Here is a 17444-nt window from a genome sequence, read left to right on the forward strand (position 1 = left end):
CAAACTCTTACCGTATTTAACCCATAATAAATTCATTTATGTTCTAATTCGCTTCGCTCAAACGAACATAAAATATTTACCATGTACAACATACGCATCTCAAGGGTTATGCCTACCGCAACTCGAAATTAAAAGAAGGGGTGAATATGAACATATTTAATACTGACTTTTACAATCCCAACAAAGACGACACCTTTAATAATTCTGTTAAATTGTCTTTGACATAACCGTCTTTTGCTCTGTCAGAGGCCCAGCGGCCGTGTCTCTTAAACAGCCTGTCGGGTACCCCAGCGTTGGCGGCGGCTGTTGCTCCTCCCGAACGAAAACTGTGTAATCCTATTTTTGCAACGCCCTCACCAATACATTTAAACTTTTCAAGAAATATTTCTCTCGCTCGAGTATATGACAGAGGCTTTTCTCCTTTTAGTTTATACCTGCCTAACTTTTTGCAACAACTAATTTGACGAAATATATACTCCCCAGAATCTTGCTTAATATTTGCAGCTGTCAAATATCGACCCAAAATGTTCACTGGACAAAGTTCGGACCCGGAGGCCGAAATCAACACGTATCTACCATCTCTATATACGTCAGTCTTGCTTTTTTCAATGAAAATACGGACATATCCATTATGAAAACATACATATGAACGTTTTATATGCACCACTTCAGAAAATCTGAAAAAACCTGCATACGAGAGAATGGACATAGTCAGAAATCTTAAATCTAACAGGGAACAACCTTCCTTTCCAAAAACACAAACAAGTTTCTTCAGCATATGCGTATCAATTGGCTCTTTCTTCTGGACGGGATTACTATAGTTTCTAAGGGCTGCTTCTCTGATATTTTTTATGAGATCTGACTGACATGGATCTTGTAAACCTGCTACTTGATGTGCCCAACTTATACCATAGATTGCTGCAACAACAGAATGTGATTTCTTACCACCTTAGAGAAGAGACGTGAGATATAAAGCAACATGAAACGATTTTGCTGCTAAACAAGGTACCTCTGCAAAATGTAAACTCCATTTTTTCCATTGATTATAAGCACTCTTGTACTTGTCGACAGTGGCTGGAGCCTTTGATTTTGACACTATTTCTGGCATTTTTGCTGCTAAACTTATCAAATCCTTATGAACCAAGGAATCTTTCTCCTTCCAGATGCCCAGACCAAACATATCTGCAATATTAACATCAACTTGAATTAATTCTAATGGCCAGAACGTATCCTTTAAATGAATCAAACATCGAAGCTTTGCTTCCACCTTCAACAGTAGTACTGCCTTTAAGTTGTAGCATATCTGCAACAAAAGATCTGGGTTTATCACCATCAAACAAGACAGGCCAAAATGACGCAGAGGGCCACATAGGTACAACCATAGTTGTAGGAGCCTTGTTACTCAGAACGAATTTGATTGTTTTTGAAACCAGATGTACAGGTGGTACAGCCCAGTTGTTGTCTCTTCCCCACTGTTGTGTAAATGCATCGACTGCCTCGGCACCGGGAACCAAAGATCTGGAATTAAATCTTACCAACTTGGTATTTATGTGATTTGCGAATCTGTCCACCGAATGTGGCCCCCATCGTGCATCCAGAATCTTGAAAATTGTATTTTTAACTCTCCAATCATCTGAATCTTCAAATCTGCTTAAAGCATCAGCTTTCTCATTTTCTGACCTTGGGATCCAACTGAACTTCAATGAAATGTTGTGCATACTAGCTGTAACGAAAATTGACATAGCCAGTTTCTGTAAATGCGTTTTAAAACTACCACATGTTGCGATATGACAACAAGGCTTGCTATCTGTAAACCATTTTATGGTCTTATTACGCATCATGTTTGAAAATGCAATCAAAGTTAATTCCACAGCTTTCATCTCTCTCCATGTTGAAATGCACTTAGCTTGATCCAAATCCCAACTGTATTGAAAAATTTAATCAATATGTTGTATATAGCCAACACAGCCCAAATCACTGGCGTCTGAAAATACTGAAATCAATGGACCATAATCCTTACGCAGATTCCGACAGTTCGGAAGAGAAACATTGACCCTCCAAAACATAAGTTCATAGACGCACTCTGGATTATCTAACCTAATCATTCTGTCCCAGGATACTGACCTCTGAATTTCTGTGTGCATCTGTCTAGTCAATAGCCTGCAGATGTCCCCCATAACTGGAGATAGAGATATGACCTTCCCTGTCAAACTAGCCATGCTTCGTGCTGTAAAACGTGGAAGACACGCAAGGAACCATGCGAATCTAGTCCTAACATCTTCCAATTTTAAAGACGGAACAGATAGGATACCCGAGTCTAGATCCCAGATAAAGCCAAGCCACTCTAGTCTAGTTTGAGGATTCCATACAGACTTTTCTACATTGTAAACAAAACCGGCTCTGGTTAAAGTATTCTTAACCATAAATGAGTGTTTTGTACATACGGCCTTTGACACTGAATAACCAAACCCATCGTCCAGGTAAACTACGATGTTAATGGAATGCTTTCTCCAGTACTTGACCAATGGGCGAACACACTTTGTGAAGATGTAAGGAGCTGACGTGAGACCAAAGGGAAGAACTGTGAAACAGTAATACTTCACAACACCTTGGCATTTCCAAGCAAAACCAAGAAGAGTATGTTGAGTAGGATGAACGTCAATATGATGGTTACCTGACTTTAAATCAAACTTGAACTTATAACCAGAATTTTCTAAAGAGTCTAGTGCGACTTTATAGCCTTCAAAAACGATTTTTTTCTTTCCAGACAAACTGATTCACCAATCCCAGATCTAAAATCAACCTCTTTTTTCCTGAACGCTGAACAGACACTGAAAGGGGATTAATAACATGAGGTGTAGTATTCACTTCAACTATACATTAGTTTTTCAACAGTTCCTGAATAGACTCTGAAACGAACTCTCCATTTTTCATAGCAGAACTATTATTCTTACTGTGTGTACGGGGTGGGCTATCAACTAAAGGAATTAGGTAACCTTCCTGGATTGTTTTGATAATATATTCTGGTGCATCAATGTTCTTCCAAAATGTAATACACTTACTTAAACTACCATTTACAATTGCAGAAGATCCTGACTCGATTTCATATTGATCAATCATAAATATGTCTGAACGTTCAGAGTCTTAATCTGTACCTCCGAGATTTGAGACATCAGAATCGCCTGTGCGTGAGTTTCCCAAACTGTACTTGATTGGACGTTCAGCATCTGTCCTGAGAGAAGTGTCCCGAACAGATTTTGCAAAAGGTACCTTGTCGCCGTATAGAACCATGTCCGGATCTGCGGGCTTGTTTACATGCTCTGGAAAAAGTCCAACTTAAAAACTCTCAACACGATTTTAGACTAATCTCCAATAATCTCCCATAACATGATTGGAACCCCAAAGATGCAAATGTTTCTTTACCTGAAATTAGTTCTTGTCTACTTCTTACTTGGATCTGCTTGTGTCTGCACCCCTTTTGTGTGACTGGCTGTCTGGGCTGAGCGTTGAGCAGCAGCGAGGGGACAGGAGGCACGCCAATGCCCAAATCCCCAACAGAAAAAACACTGTTGGTTTGGTGTTGCTGTACGTTTGAATTGGGGACGAAAGGCCTGGGTTTGCAGGGAGGGAGGGACCTGAGAAGGCATGTCGTTATTAGGATTAGGAAAAGTAGCAGAAGGAGCATTGTGAAAACCTTTGTCACGAGGCCTGTAAGGGGCTGCTCGACGCTTTCGGAGTGCTTTACTCTCTGCCTTCTCGAATCTACGTTCTTCATCTGAACCAGAAGCATTGTCGTCTCCCTCCAACTCCGCAACTACGGCCCAACCGGACAGGGATCTGTCGGCTAACCTGATATGTTTGTTTCGCTTGTGTATCTCTGCAGCAAGACTTTCAAGGGAATTTGAACATTCAGAATACTTATTATGTTTGATATATCTGAAAGCTGAATCTATTTTCTCCAAAAGACCGCAATTGAATTTATACTGCAACTGGTTTCCTTTAAATTTGAAAAATGGTATTTCAGAATCTTTGCGAGATCTTTTTAAGGCAGAAAGCGATCTTTGTTCTGACTCTCCAATTATATCACGTTTGAATGTTTTTAGTTTGCAATACATATATTCTTTGAACAATTGAAAAGTTTCATAACCTTCAACGGAATTCCTTGGTCTGTCAAGCTGAATTTCCTCGGCAGCTTCGAGGTGGGATGACGGAGAAGTTGTCTGTTGCTCCATTTGATAGCAAATTGAAAATATGCTCGCCTGTGTAATGCGAAGACCTCGAATAGTTCAACACAGTCAGTGAACACTACACGTCACCTTCCTCACGTGACTTCGTGACACCACATTCACGTGCAATATACCTGGCTGCGGCAGGCAAACTCTTACCGTATTTAACCAATAATAAACTCATTTTACGAAACGAATGGACTTTCGTTTCTTAACAGACCAAATTGAAACCAGTTGCAAATCTGGTTGCGGATGAGTATACAATATACCCAAACATTTCCATGCATACGCGCTAACAATATGTTCCTCCTGTTGTGTGTGTGCAAACATGGCAGAAGCAAGCCTGAAGATCGTTCAACGTATGACAATTCAAGCTCATTGTTGTTAGTACGCCTGACAGCTTTAAGAAAACTTAAAAAGTCAAACAGCGACACTCTTGGTATCTTGGATTGTCACTCGTATCGCCAGGACCCCAGCTGTGCAATCAGTGAATCAAAATGGTTTCCCTTTCCGTACCATTTTGGAAGAGGTAATTCAGAGTGTTCGCCGAAGACGTTCATGTTAACTGTACTGTACTGAAGAAGTGGAAATCAACGAACTCGAGTCTGCTTGCTTGACGGGGACAGCTTCAAACGAGGGCCAAGTTCACCATCAGAATAAGAAAAGACATCCGCCATCTTCACAAAGCGTTTTACATTTGGGATGTTTTGGGCCACAAAATCAGAAGTCAGGCACACTTCCACGAGATATCGAATGATTTTTTTTTCACGACTGTTTACTTTGATCTGATCGTGCAGTCGTGTACGTTCATGCATAAATCAACACCTTCGGTAACGAAAGGGACACTGATGGCACAACCGGATCGTACAAGGTAAGTCTAGATATCTGTCCAGATAGTTCAAACTGATTTCATTTCACCATTCTAAACTTTTTACATAAAATCAACTGAAAGTCGCGAAAGTGGTCGGGTGCATCACGTTCATGGGGACACCGATCTTTCGAAAGTCATTCATAGCAAAAAGATACAGCTCGATTGTATAATGTCAGTAGTAGATAATGTGTATACCTAATGTAGAATGAAAAGCGAATTTTAGGCTTGTTTGGTTTAGTAAAGTGTCTACGCTAAAATGGCCAGTTTCTTCACCAAGAAAGAAAAACAATGAAATTACTTAAAATGAAACTACAATATCGCACTAGACAGATCGTGTGTAATATGGTATGTCGGAGTCTTGTGTATCTGTACAAATTTAAAAAAGTATGTATTAAATAAAATAACTACAAAAAAATTATAATATATATGTCATAATCGGCAAAATTCTTTGTCCCAGTAAGAAGAATTTGTTGAATGTCCCCGATAAATATTGTTACAAAATCGGGGCGGTCAGGTAGCCTTGTGGTTAAAGCGTTTGCTCGTCACGCCAAAGACCTGGCTTCGATTCCCGACATGGGTACAATGTGTGAAACCCATTTCTGGTGACTCCCGCCGTGATATTGCTGGAATATTGCTGGAGAAAAAAAACAACACTCACTCACTGTTACAAAATCCTTACAGTTATTGTTTGGATGGCTCTAAATAGAAATACACCATATACAGTATAACGAACTAAAGGATATAACGAACTATTATTTTGGTCCTGTCTATTTCCTGTATATATTCCGTACATTTGCTTATTATGAACTACGGTTATAACGAATTAAAATTAGTGGTCCCTTTGACTTCGTTATAACCGTAGTTTAGTGTACAATAGTCATGCTAAACGCTGTAATAACAAGAAATAAACCTAAAACGACATACACAGATATAACTTTAGCTAATGTGTCAATTAAAAGAAAGAATGTTAAGAGACATTATGAGACCTTTCTTATAACTGTTACAGAAAGGACACGTTTTGTTACTGTAAAAGACTTTATTATATTTAAAAGGCACTTAAAATCAACATTTGCACAGAGGTGACATTTGACTGTATACAATATTACGAGCTATTAATCTAGACACAATGAATAATTGTATGAATATAATATTATGATTATTGGAAGTCATATATGCTGAAAAGTAAAACTTTTGTTACAGGAAAGACAATTTCTTGTTTGGGGGATAGACATTTGTCCCCTGAAATGAGAATTTCTCATTGACACCTGTGCTAAAAAAACATTTACGTAGATGAAAATGTGTCAAACATAAGATAATGATCATGCTTGTAACTAAGTATAAATCTAGAAAATGATTGATACAGGACGGACAGATTTTGTTATAGAAAATACATTGTTATTTCAAAATGGCACTTATGTGCAACGATATCACATAGGCAATATTTGAATATATAATATGTTATTATCTAAAACTCTAGCCACACATATGAATAACTGCTTGAATGAAAGTATGATTTTAACTTTGTCACAGTGCCAGTGAACAACTGTCGATGGATATTAGGCGCTTTACAAATCAATTATTATTATTATCATTATCATTATTATTATTATGATGATGATGATGATGATGATGATTACTGAGAGTGACTATGCGGCAACTTTAAATGTTTTGTTACAGGAAAGACATTTGAAGGTCAGATGTGATAAATCATTCATCGGAATATGGCATGCATTGCTTCCACTTGACTACCACTCTAACCACGAGCTTGGGCAAACTGACCACTTCTAAGAACCTGACTTTGACCACGACTGTTGTTGCCATTAGTATATCTACCATACGCACCACAATTACGATGCTTAAAATTGCCATTACCTGCTCTATTGTGAGAAGAGCCTATACTTGATGACTGAACCTTGAGAACAAGAACATAATTGTCTGACACCTCAGCCTCTCTGACAACTTCACCACTTTCTGATCTGACAAGAGAATTTTCAAACCAGGCGGCATACCATCCTTGACCTCCATTAAACCTCTAAGATCAGACAACTCCTTAATAGACTCTGCATTAGTCCACCTATCAAACAAATTGTCCTGTCAATACACTTTCACAAGCTGCCTTCCTTAGATTTTGAAACTGCTGACAATAAACGTCATTGGTCACCTCATAAGCCCCGAGAATAGCTGGTTGAACCTGTTGGAAATTCCTCGCCTGCACATCATCAAATGAGTTATACGCAACAGTTGGCTTGCCCTTAAACCCAGACTGAACGAGAATATGCCAATATTTCTCAAACCATTGTAACTCACCCACTATTCTTTCAAACTGCCTGAAGAAACCTTGTACCTCAGGCTCATCAAGATTAGGTAAATAACGATAACAACAAACTGACTCCGACCAAACTCCAACTGCATTAATTGGAATTCATGTGCCATACGTTTACCCTCTCTTTGAAATTCTAAATGTCTATGCTCAAGTTTAACTTCTAACCTTATTTCTTCTTAATGCTAGTTTTCTCATCTGTACCTGTTCAGCAAAGGAGAGACCTGAACAATTTGCATCAATTTCATCCACTTCCGATTCTCCTCCACCTCGATAGGATCCGACCATAACTCTTAGATCAACTCGTCCCTGGTGTGCCCATTGCTGAAACCAGCCTGAAAATCAACTTGATAATTAACAGCCATTTCTAGTAATTCATCCTTAGAATCCCTCTTTATCATGACCATGGGAGTTTTACCTAAACTGCAAATTCCACCACTAAAACCGGGTCTGGCCAAAAAACAAGAACCCTCTGAGCCTGAAACTAGAGCTGTCCCAATCGAGCCACTAAATAACACTGGTCCTGTCACGAAGCTGTGCTCCAATGATCAGGGGTGTCATTAAACAAGAAAAAAGTAATAATGAAAACGTGATTATCGGTTCACACGTTTATTACTAACAACTAATTGTACCAATATATGACAATAAAAGGATCAAATAAGCCAAATCTGCACTAACAAAAAAGACAACTGATTAATAACATCAGAGCAAACACACAAGCGCATAAGCTAAGCAAATGTATTACAGTGATAAAATGAGAGTACCTAAAACAGCATTTTGACAAGTAAAGCTAGTAAAGTCGGTGCGACCAATTAACACCTGAGTTAATTAACTTAACACTGTTATGAGTAAATAACCTCGACCTCGGTTAAATAACGGGAAATAAACACAGAGGGCCTATCCCTAAAATATGTCACTTGGACAATAAAATAGACGAGAATATCAAACTGGTCTAAACAACTAAAGATTCATTCACTTTGACTGAGCAAGGAAATACTAAAATTCCCCAAAAGCTAGACAATCACAAGAAGATTGGTTATCCACGGATTACCACGGATTATTGGAAACCCTAGATACTAGGTTGAGCTGAATACAACAGTACTAGATCAAAAGTACCCCGTAATCACTTACTAACAAAACCTGAGTTTTGAAGCAACCACCCTGTACCAAACCGACCCGTAAAACAGCCTGACGAATCCTAAGGGAAATGACACAAGATCTTGAAAAGGTTTATATGTAGAGCACGCGTACCTCAGAGAGGCCCATCTCTCCTGGACAGCCAGGCAATACAATAAACTGAGGCGCGTAGCCAAGGTGTGTTTTTAAACTTGGGGAAATCACTAATAACAAACTAACTAATGTATTCATGCTGAAGATGTAAGTATAAAAATAAAGAGCTGGAGATAAGCTGTCCACCAGTATCATTAAAGATTTAAAACAAGCTATGTACAATTATTGAGGTGCCATAAAAACGTGAGAAATATCTGAGTGAACATATAAATTCACCTTATGTTTGAAAATCACAGTCACAAAAACATTTTCAATACATGAATAAGGTAGTGACAATTGTGCTCCCTACTGTACGAGTGGTATAGCCACTGCAGCATGGTTCATGATTATGGCAGCAATTCTTGATGGTATGGGGGCGATGGTATCATGGTGTGGGGCGGTATCACACATGACAGGCGAGCTGATTTGGTTATTGTAAGTGGAAATTTGACTGACCAGCGATGTGTTGACGGAATTTTGCGCCCTATTGTGTTCAGTTCGCTAGAATTATCGGCAGAAATTTTGAACTGCAAGATGACAATGCCAGACCACATTGCCTAGGTCATCACCGATTATAACTGATGATAAGACATAAGGCTTGGACTGTCTCGCTAAGTCCCCTGATAACTGCGTAGTAGAGCATCTGTGGAACGTTCTCTGGCGGAGAGTGTACGCCAGTGCCTCAGCACCCACAAACGTGGCTGAGCTTGAGGAAGCTCTTAGGGCGGAATGGCGGGTTGTACCAAAGGCAACCATACGCAAATTAATCAACATTATTACCCACGTGGTGAAGCTACAGGTGGAAAGGTACTCAATCCGCATGTCACACGTGTATCGTACAAGGTTGAACTTTTTTATTCCGTTTTGATTGGATAACCGTGACCTCTGTCACACTCACTCTCCTACCCCGAGTTCCTTGCGGCCGACAGCCAGCTAGCATAGTACCTCTGCCACAGGCCAGCGCCATGTGACGATTCGTCACATTTTTCACAGTCCATTCAAAATATTGCATATGCTTTTCATCCGTTTCATGTTTGACAAGTCTACACATTTTCATAAACAAATGTCAAAGAACGGTTACGGTTCATTTAGAAAGTATCCTAATACGTGAAAATCTACTTTTTTCTGCGTAGTTATACTTTGTTTACATTGGTTGTACGGCTCCACGTGCTGTCATCGAAGCCCAACAGAGAGCTAGCGAAACGGTCACTTTGATGTATAAATATAATTTGTCATGCAACAAACTGTCGCAGCTGCAGTAGCATACTTATATAATTATGCAAAACAATATGTAAAGCTACCCCAAATACTTGCATTAGTCCATTCTATATACTGATTTCTGAAAATGCGCGTTTGTTTACAAACAAGAGAAAAGTCCGGTCACGTTATATGCAAATTAGCCTGTGGCAGTGGTGTTATGCTGAGTCACCACTGCGCCGGAGTGTGTGTCACACTGGGACTACTTTTTTCCTTTTTAAAAAATCGCGAGACGTCATTCATTTTCAACTACAAGGCAGAACTGAAGCAATCTCGTGAGAGCGAGAGGTATTTACAAACACTTTATTAAACCAAACAAGATAGTCACAAGCATCAAATTCGGTTTGCATTCTATATGTTATGCAAAGAGCTTCTACAGACATAATATAATCGAGCTATATCCATTTACAATGTACGACTACCGATCAATAGATCGAGGGTCCCCACGAGCGTGAGGCACCCGACTGCTTTTGCAACTTTCAATTTGATTTAACGTAAAGGGATAAGCGTGGTTAAATGAAGTCAGTTTAAACTATCTGGACAGATATCTAGACTTACTTGGGATGATCCGGTTGTGCCATTAGTATCCCCTTCGAAAAGTATTTTGTGGCACTGTTTTCGGAGTTGTTTGTTCACGACTGCACAACCAGATCACCCAAAGTGAACATTTCCGATGCAAACCATTCGTAAATACCGAAGAAGTGTGCCTGACGTCTGATAATGTGGCCCAAAATATCCCAAATGTGAACAATAACATTCCCTTGCGTAAAGCGCTGTGAGTAGATCACGGTTGTCTTTTCTTATTCTGGTGGTGACCTTGCCCTTCGTTCGAAGCTGTCATTGACATGCAAGCAGACTTGTGTTTGTTGATTTTCACGTCCTCAGTAAAGGGTGGTACAGTTAACATGAATGTCTTTGGCGAACACTCTGATTTCCCTCTTCCAAAATGGCACGAACATGATATAAATTCAGCTGATAGATCAAGGAAACCGAACCATTTTGATTGCACAGACGGGACCATGGCAATGCGAGTGACCGACTGTTGGTCCGATATTCAAAGCGCGGCGCTGATGTGTCTTTTCAAATGTTCTTATGGGTTTCCTGCGTACTAACAACTTTGCAACCGGTTTCAGTTTGGTCTGTCAACGAACGAAAGTTGTTATATGTTTACACTTAAATATATATTTAACGTGGGTAATAAATAAAATACCACACTCATTCTCGTTAGATACCATATTTACGAAACTCGTGAACTTGCTAAGGTATCCGACCTCCCTTTCGCTCGGTCAGATACCATAGAAAGTCCACTCGTTTCGTTAAAATAGGAACGAGAATGAGTGTAGTATTCTTTACTGTATGCCACCAAGGTGTCGTGCATGTATCGGCCAACATGGTGGACAACACCAGATATTGATCTATACTTCCGAAATTAATTTATCATGACATCTTCACTATATTTTGAGTTGTGACCGTATTCTTTGTCGATAGTTTATGATACTGATAAACTAGATGTAGACACATTACCGTTGCCACTGACACTTTACTTGGTAATGCATGGTTGTGGCAGTAGATAATATTCTCCAGCAATGGACTCACAGACGTATGTGTCCAAGGTACTTTAAACAATGGTAATTTAATGGTAATTTGAAGGTTGTTTGCGTTCTGGCTTAGTCGTAGCCAACACCTGGGTTGACGTACCTCCACCTTAACTACGGTGTACGCTTGTTCTTCGGTCTTGACTATATGGGAAATGCTCGAGGTATAGTGTCAGTGCCCGAAGGCTCTTGGACCTATACCGTAGTTCCCCAAGCAATCACAAGAGGATGTAGGTGCGCACCAGATTTTCTAACTTGAGGTCTGCGTGTTAAAAACCCTGGTTCCTGCGTTACAACTACCAGCATCATGACTTACCATTGGTCGGTAACCTTTCCACCTTGACTAATCCACTTCTCTAGTCGTTCTTACCCCAATTCCTTATTTAAGGGTGGATAAGGTAAGGTGGATTCCGAGGTTTCCAGGCATTTGAACGTCACTTCCCCAGACCCATCTATAGTCGGTACTTCGAAAGGTACCTTGCTAGCAATGCCCTATTTCTGACAGTTTTCATGCTTTTTCAAAATCCTTATTACTCTCATCATGATATGTGATAATCCCGTTGGTCTGAGTAGCTGTTCCACTAATGCCCTTACCTAAGAGCACTGTATTACAAATCATTATAAAATTCGTAGTATATTCCCTCTTAATGACATGGGTTAATGATACAACTTCAAACTAATTATGCAAGTACATGTTATTATGTCATGCCTATAATATACATATATGTACATTTTGGTGATTTGTTTTGGTAGAACTGAGGCTAGACATAACACCTTTAAATGTCCCAGTGAGGATTATTTGATTGTTGAAGGCGTAATACTCAATAGTGGATATTTTGTAGTTTGCATTGTTAGTTTTAGATTAAAGTGTGAATTAGAGCTTCCATCAAAACTAAACCTACTACTTCTCTGAACAAGGACAGATATGTTTCTTAAAAAAGGTATGTGTTTATTTGTAGATGTGACATGTAATGTCTGTTATTGTCACACAGAATTCACAAAGAGTTCACATGATCACATTCTAGAAAAAAAATAAAAGTATGAAATGGATCATGATAAGATAAATGAAATAGAATTATTTGTCATTTATTAAAGGAAAAGCAGTATAATAAATTGATTTCTAGTTTCGAAATAGGAAAATAAAACTAGCCAAATCGTTATTGGTTTACCGAAATTGTTTATTGTTTTCAATCTATCGTTATATTTTAGAGGGATGAATGGAGGGAACGCTTGCCGTAAGACTTGGTTCATCGTATCTCAGTTGCGTAGATCGATGGTCACGATGTCAATAACCGGATTAACTGGTTCAGACTCGATTATTTACAAACTGTCGTCAAAAAGCTGGAATATTGCGACGTTAAACATCTAACAAACTAATATATATATATATATATATATATATATATATATATATATATATATATATATACACACACACATACACACACACACACACACACACACACACACACACACACACACACACACACACAAAAATGAGGTAAATGTTCACTCGGTGTACATGTAATATATAATAAAATTAACTGAAGTGTAACTGAAGAGCTGTCATGAGACAGCGAAAGTATTATGTATGAAACTGATATAAAGAAGATGATGGACTAACGTGGACTTTATTATTTTATTACATATATAATATATATATATATATACAAAACTAGATATCAGCTATAGCTCGATTGCGGTTTGCTACATAGACATTAGCCATACGGAAGTACTATTTCAGCAAACCAATCCGCGCAATATTATTACAAATGTACACATATATGATGATATACACACATATATACATATCACATGAAATCAACTTTGACACGATTTGTTTACAATCTGTGAGTTGAATTATAATGTCACATTTGGGTTCTTATCAAGTGAAATATGACATGGACTTAAAAATAACTTGACTATTTATAGCCAAGTCGTCATGATCACATGCATCTGAAGAAACCACGTGTGTTCCTGGGGTGTATAAAAATAGCATGTTTTGTGTATAACACAGAATACATATAGAACTTTGCTGTAGCTAGTTATGGCTTGTTGGGGAGAGGAAAACTGTGATAGTTACACTCATGCAGCATCAAGGAAGTGACCTTCAAACACGATCAACAGAGTATAAAGAAAACTCTTGTCTTGCCATTGGCAGCTGGTATTTGCCCATATCGAAACATTATCCTCAATCTGTTATGTTTGTCATATTGTTTTTTGAAAGCGTCTCTAGTACAGAGTTTATAAAAGTGGAGCTTTTATTTTTAAAGGTCTGAAAGCTGTTGCCTATCTCGATTCAGATATGAAAAGTGTGTCATTTCATGTTGCATTATCGTCTTCAATACTAGAACATCGTGGATTACGCCGCTGACATTTATTATAAAACTAGATTAAAATGTAATTTTGCAATTAGTTAAAGCAGGCCAATCACTATCAGGTGCGTGTCACCCTATTTGATATGAGACAGGGACATCGTTAGTAATTCAAGGGTAGGGTTTGTTATATTGATAAGTGAAGCGAACAATTAACCCGTGTGAGTTTTTAGACAGTAAACATTCTAACCATCATATACATCATCAGCCATTGTTTCTAATGTCAATGGTTGCTTTACATCCGTTAAAGAGTTATTACACACACGTCACCATTAATTTAAGCTGTAAGGGCAATGCTGATTATGACAAGAATGGTATTCCATTGTAAAATGAGTATTCATGTTTGACGGTGACTTCTGAACTCACCGTGGCAATGCGTTGTACAGAGTAACGCCCCTTTGTCGTACCAGAATCATCTCATCGTTGATTCCAATCTCATATTCCCCCCTGGATATGATCCATATTTACTTTAAACCAAACCCTTGCCCGTGGGTTCTGTCAAAGAAGCAAACATGTAGAAATCCAACTGCATCGTGTTTAAGCTTTCCTACAACAACAACAATATGACACGCCGTTACATTATACCCTCAAAATGTAGGGGATATTCGAAATAACAGAAGAGTAGAGAAATACAATGAGGTATCGAGTGATGGTTACAGGTGGATAAGAAGAATGAAGGACAGTTACCACATAACAATCCAGTATACATTTTGGCGGTGTGAGTGCAAACAACAACAAAAAGACGACATAGGTATGTTGTCTAAAAATGAACGTTTGAATTAACTGGGTCAATAATGGGTCATGCCCCCACATTTGTTTATACGGCATGGTTTGAATCAATCGCCCAAAGTCAATTTGAGGGAGTTTTGCAACGCCTGGCCCAGTTCGGCTACCTTAGTGGGTGGACCAGCATGATATTGTCCGGTGAGCCTACCGTGTACGATATGCACTTGCGTTCTGGTAGTCATCGTGATCCTGCCCAAATACCATTACATACACATGTTACATGTTGAATTCGGACTTTACACCAGACATTACATGAGACCATCGGTTATTTCCGAGGGTTCTGAGCTCTAAACACTATTAGCGTCTGTCTAGGTGGTATGACTTGTTAACGGCATGCATGGCCACTGAGGAAGCAGATTATCTGCATACAGACGATTTTTATATCATTTATATAGTCAGAAATGCACCCAGACACACATACCAAAATTGACTTGACTGCATCTGTATAAATCTATGCAGAGGTTACACAGCAGCAAAGGTCTGAAATACCTACTTGCATCTACCAAGAGGAAAACAGTTGAATTCATCGTGGGTATAGAAAGTGGTCTCCAACACCTATCACCCAATGGGCAACCTAGACTATCCTAGACAGCATATCACCACATGTTGAAGAAAGCTGCTGAAGCGCCATATCTAAACTGAAAGTATAATACAGTCACCATCATAATAAATGGCAAAGCTGATGTCATGGACACACCAGAATTTACACAACTGGACAACAAGTCCTTGGAAGACCCGATCAACTACAAAATTATCAAAACAGCCAAACTAAACAAGCGTATAGTCGACGAAGTCATCTATGTCCCCCGTGACCCGTGGAGAGCCGGGGTAGAATAGGTCTTCAGGAACCCATGCTTGCCGTAAAAGGTGACTATGCTTGTCGTAAAAGGCGACTAACGGGATCGGGTGGTCAGGCTCGCTGACTTGGTTGATGCACGTCATCAATCCCAATTGCTTGGATCGATGCTCATGATATTAATTACCGGACTGTCTGGTCCAGACTCGATTATTTACAGACCAACCAACCAACTATATCCCCTGCCCATTTTAACACATTATGGTCTCAAACCAGGTAACTGACCCAACATTTCTCTTAGCCTATGTCAAAATAGCTGCAATGGAAATTCTTAAATAAACATTTCTAAAACACCTTATCAAATGGCACCAGTACAGACATGCAATGTTTGGCAAGGAAATATTTTACAGTTTATTTGTTATACTCCATAAGTGAACCCACCCTATATTAAAACTGAAATCCAACTTGTTGCCATGGAAACGTAAAACATAACAAATTATATAAGTGCTAAATAGCAAAATGCACCAGGTCAGTATGTATCTGATAAACATGCATAGTTTTGTTGGAAAGTACTGAATGGGTTTTGAGTTACGAACTCTACCCTTTTGAACCCAAGTCCAACTTGTTGCCATGGAAGCATAAAAAATATTAAAAAAAAATATTCCTTAATAGCAAGAGGCACCAGTTCAGTATATGCCTGGTAGACATGCAAGGTTTTGTAAGAAAGTATTTAACAGTTTTTGAGTTACGCTCCGGAAATGAACACTACCCTTATAGAACCTAAGTCCAACTTGTTGCCATGGACACGTACCTTTTTTTTTTCTTCTAAAATTCCAACTTCGTTTGGGCGGGGAATAAAAAGATAGCATAAGAAAGAAGACACGTCCTACAACAGCTATTCCAGCAAAGTCCAATCGCACATGATATGAGGTATTGTCAGCAACGATGTAGCAGGTGCCTTTCAAGTCTTATAGAACAAGTTAGAGACTCAGACTGATCAGTCACACTCTCCATCGATAACAATATCCAGTTAAGTGCCTCTTGTTCCAACACGTCCTATTTCACTAGGAGTGGCAAGATCTGTCAACAGACTCGTGACCTCTGAACTGGATCCCCATTGTAACCCCTCCAGTAGTATAGGTAATGATGGTTCTGGACCACTTCCATTGGAGTTGGATTCATATACCTATACTGCTACTACAGGTGGAATTTTTTATGTGTAAATGACTATGCGATTCAACGATAGTCATGATTTGTATTAAACGAAACATCAATATTAATTAATAATGAATAAAATTTACTATAGCCCACGAGGATATTGGAAAGGTGTAGGAGCAATAAAAAAATTAGCCACCGCGGCTAAGGTATCTAAAGATGTGGCCAAGGATTGGTTAAAGAAACAAGCGTTGTGGCAAATATATTAACCGGCACCGCGTTATATACCGAGGAAGAAGTTTGATATTTCTACGACGAATGAAGTTCATCAGGCTGACCTCTTGTTTCTTCCACACGATAAGGTAAAACGCAAAACGTATAAATACGCTTTAACAGTAGTGGATGTGGCTAGTCGATACAAAGAGGCTGAGCCATTAACCTCGAAAGATTCAACAGAAGTAGCTAATGCACTGAGCCGCATATATAAACGGGGACCACTAAAATGGCCTAAGCAATTTCAAGTAGATCCCGGTCGCGAGTTTATGGGATCAATAACTATTATTTGATTACAATAATGTTCAAATTTTAATATATTTTTCCCCTCTTTAGGCATATCGATCCTGATAGCGGTCTGTCCAACACCTCTACAGTCTTCTTTATGCGCTTCTAATAGATCTTGTCTGCTGTACCCATGCAGGCATCTTTCGCAGAAATATTTCTTTCTAGCATGTTTTGTTTGATCGTATAATAGCCTGTTTAAACTCTTTATCCAGGTATAATGATATTTTCCATCT

At 38.9% G+C, this 17444-nt stretch overlaps 1 protein-coding gene and 1 pseudogene across 3 annotated transcripts in view; both read right to left on the reverse strand.

The window, feature by feature from the left end:
- LOC139443470 (uncharacterized) overlaps positions 1 to 17444 on the reverse strand; it is a 56382-nt gene that overhangs the window by 12492 nt on the left and 26446 nt on the right. The gene's annotated exons all lie outside the window — the stretch shown is intronic.
- On the reverse strand, positions 170 to 3225 carry LOC139444265 (integrase/recombinase xerD homolog; annotated as a pseudogene).

Source organism: Haliotis cracherodii, unplaced genomic scaffold (genome assembly GCF_022045235.1).
Source record: "Haliotis cracherodii isolate W230 unplaced genomic scaffold, xgHalCrac1.p SCAF_5, whole genome shotgun sequence".
In the NCBI taxonomy this organism is placed as follows: domain Eukaryota; kingdom Metazoa; phylum Mollusca; class Gastropoda; order Lepetellida; family Haliotidae; genus Haliotis; species Haliotis cracherodii.